The following is a 4,078-nucleotide window of genomic DNA, read 5'->3' on the forward strand; positions in this document are numbered from 1 at the left end:
TCACTTTCTCACCCCTCTATGCTCCTCCACTGATCATCTAAATCAAAAGTATCCCCCTTACACGTGGCACCGCAGCCGGTTCCAAGACCAGGGAGGCTCATGGTGGACCAGAGAGCCACCTGCAGGCCCTGGAAGACCCCACACCGGAGCAGGCGGATGCCTGAAAGGAGGCTGTGACCTCCTGGGATGCTCACGCTGGAGTAGGCTCCTAGCAGGAGCCTGGAGCAGATTTGCTAGCAGGACTTGTGGCCCCGGTAGGGACCCAGGCTGAAGCTGCAGCCCGTGGGTTGGAGAAGTTCATGGAGGACCGTCTCCTGTGGGAGGGACCCCGTGCTGGAGCAGGGGAAGATCAGAAACACAACATTGGAGTCCTCTTGAAATTTCCCCTTTTTGAGAAAGTCTGAAGTATGTGCTACAATAATGAAGAATGTTAGCCTAAACGAAAAGAATAAATAGCAAAACTGATGTACAGCTGGTTCCCAGGAGACTGTGTTTTACCCTCACGTGGACAGTGTTTTGGAGAGAATCTGTTCCTGTTTTCTCTAAGGCAAGGGCAGGCTTTGAATAGGAGGCAGGCTGGGAGTCTCCCATGGTTTACCATATCCTAATCCCAGCAATCATTAGTAATGAACAGTATTTCTAACCTCTTCAGTCCACTGCTTATTTTATGTTTAATGACTGCCTTTGAACAACTGAGTTAGACTCATGAAGTTCCTTTTCAATAAATCAAGAAGGGAGATAAAATTCCTATTGGTTTGGGCAGTCTTTAAAAAGAGGTCATTTAGAAAATGATCTCTGGCAATTGGCAAGAGCTCAACCAATAAGCTCAGCATCAGCTGAGGCTGTAAATGCTTTTGTAGAAGCACAGATTTTCAAGGGAATTCAGCACCCCAAATTCCCAGCCTTTCTGAAAATCTGCCTGCTTTCTTGACACCAAAGGACCTGCTGAGCACTTCCTTCAGAGGTGCAAATTCTGAGCCATCTACCGTGAGCAGCAGGAGGCTGTTCACTACATGAGCACAGCCAAAGAGGAAACAAACAATTTCCTGAAGAGGAAGTCCTTTTAAGGAACGATTTTGCGTTTCCTCCCTCTATTTATTTGGGAAGAAAGGGGGAAGGCAGGTGGAAGACAACGGCAAGGAAAGAAAATGACTCTTCAAGGAAACGCTAATATGTAACATGGGCATTGGTATTTTTTTCACTTAAAAGGCCCCTGTGTAGATTATAATAATACAACTTAAAGATTTAGTGTCTTGATTAGTATAATACTGAAGTGCTAAATCCCATTAGTTTGCGCTTGTTTAAGTTTACACTGCTAACCCTTTCCATGCTTAATTTTCAACTTATATGGTAAAAGTCCATCACAGCCAAATGCAAGGATCCCCACGGAGAGGGGTGAATGAGTCAGGCCACAGGCTGTTTATGAAATAATTCCCTGATAACTTACCATCAAGGAACGATTACCATTCTCAAATAATAAGGAGCCAGATTTTGACTACCTAGATAAAAGTCAGAGCCTGCTAAAATGGGCAAGTATCCTTTTGTGCCTCCCAGCCTCCCAAAACTTGTAAAAGAGACAAGACCATAGTGTCCTTTCCTTCCGCGGATTAATCCCTCACCAGTTATAGCAGTGGAAGTTGTTCTAGTTGATGTGAAAGAACCACCTGTAGGCATCGTATCAGCAAGCAGTATGGAGAAACACACCCTGCTACAACGGCTGTCCCTTCTTTGTCCCCCAGAGACACCCTGCCTGAGCTGAAGTGACACCCAAATATAGTCACATTTCACTGAACACCATAATCAGTGCTATGATAATTATCCCAACTGTAGGCAATTCCATTCAGTCTAGCATTTCATTCACACAGCCTAGTCTAAAGCACATCTCTGCAAATGCTGTGCTCAATGCTATCCCAGCACGTCATCCAGCCAGCATTCAGAATTAAGCCTGCTAGTTGGAATAACAGGTGAAAAACTCAATTCCTCTTAGTGCCTCTTGATGATTTCTGTGGGTCACATTGTGGTTCCCTACTGCAATTAATTGGCTGGTTGCAGGGAGATAGACACCTGAAACGGCACAAGGCATTCCACCTGATTGTTAGCACTCTGTTCATAACCGTGACTTAAAAGCATTTAGATATGCAAGTATGGTACTTGCATATCTAAATGCAAGTCAAACGATAGTGCTGTCAAAACCCCAGCATAGTCAGTGGTTATTGAGTAAGAACATCTGAGCTTTCATATTTAGCATGTGGCAAAAAAAAATCTGCTCACACAATCCTACTATGTATAATGTTCCCTGATTCTAACTGTTCATCCCATCGCGAGTGTTTGCCAGTGTTCACTGGTGTAGCTCAAAGAAAGCAGGAGGATTTTCTGTGAGGGGAGCTCCCAGTCCTCACCTGAGTCTCCTGCTGATTATCGTTAGATTTTATCCCGCTTTTTGAACAAATTCTCCGGAATTACGCTACACTTTTAATCAGAGAATTTATGAATTATTGTCAGAGCATCAGAACTAACCAATCCTATGAATTTCTGCCCTGTTATCCCTTATAAGCCTTCTTCCCCTCATTCCAGAAATATGTTTCCTTCTGAAATTTGCACTAAACCCTTCAAGTTCTACTGCGATCATCCACAGAGTACCAAGCTAGTAAAGACAGCACAGTCAGCCCTGATATTTTTTTGTTTAATGTAGAAAAAAAAAAAAAAAAAAAAAAAAAAAAAGAGGACTGTTTAGTTTCTTTCATAACTTGCATAGCAGTCAAGTATCCCTTCTTGTGTCTTAGTCCTTGAGTGATTTTATCTGCCTTCTTTCTTCACGTTCCGTCCCATGCTTTCGAATTATCTGACCATAATAACTGTGCAGGCTGGGGTCGCTCCATTCTGAGCCTCCCTGGGATGAACAAGCATTGGGAGATGCTTGCTCTCAGGACATTGCCTGTTGCATATTCTTTCCTGTAACTCCTTAGCTGCTAGCTACATCTTGTCTCTTCCAACAGCTTCTATCTGCAGGGGAACTTCGATCATTAGTGTTGTTGGTGGGATAAATACTGCTATTGCCTTTCAGCCAGAAACAGTCCCAAGAAGGAAAGCTCACAGAGGTTTGCAGAGAGGGAGGTTACAGACCTCCTCGGGGTAAGGCTGGCTTCCTTCAACCTCTTCTCTCTCGTTTAAATCCAAATACAGTGTGACAAAAGAACAGGTGTGAGCCTGTTACTTTGGAGATAACGACTTGGCAGCTGGGTTTGAATAATTTTGTCAGCCAAAGATGCCCTCTGGAGAGCGGAAGGTGCAATTCTGCTGAAAGGACAGACTTGACAGTGAGCAGGCTGAGGGGTCATAGGTTGCAAAGATATATCACAAATATACGCAACAAAAGTATATGAAAAACATGGTAAATCTAATAAATATATAAAAATAGATAAATATGTAAAATAAAACATAAAAAATAGCCTACTTCAAAGATAAGGAAAAAAAAAGAAGTGCTGTAGTGCTCCACTGCAAGACTCATCACCGACCAGTCACAGAAGCGCTGTGTGGATATTCAGACTCAGGGCTGTCTAACAGATTTCTGTGAAACATAGTCCCTACAGCGACAAGAGCAATAAAACTCAAAGCTCTTCCCCTGCTCCTGATGATTTGATTGAAACCTGGGTAAGCAGACTTAGGACAGAAAGAAGGAGGAGAAAACATAGTATTTCTTAATCTTCTTCCTTCATACACTTCTTCCCCCATCCTTTCTTTTTCTGCTGCTGCTTTTCATTTCCAGAATTGTGCACTTAAATGAGCAATTACCTTTTAAGCACTGAGCCAGACCTTTACAATTCAACATGCAACAAAATGTTCATTCAAAAGAAATAGAACCACTTGAGGCCATACCATTATTTTTTCAGCTCTCAACAATACCAATACCTCCCTGACCTCTCAGTAGCCAACATCAGCCACTGCAGTTCAGAGCAGTGGTATGAACTCCCAAGAAATTCCCTCAAACGAGCAGTTGATTGCAAAAAGCACTGCCTCGCAAATGCTTGCAAATGCCTCTCTCTGAAGGCTTCAAGATGCAGCTTCGTGTAAAGCACAT

Source organism: Empidonax traillii, unplaced genomic scaffold (genome assembly GCF_003031625.1).
Source record: "Empidonax traillii isolate 1590-97213 ecotype Southwest subspecies unplaced genomic scaffold, ASM303162v1 scaffold460:size473327, whole genome shotgun sequence".
NCBI classification, from domain to species: Eukaryota; Metazoa; Chordata; class Aves; order Passeriformes; family Tyrannidae; genus Empidonax; species Empidonax traillii.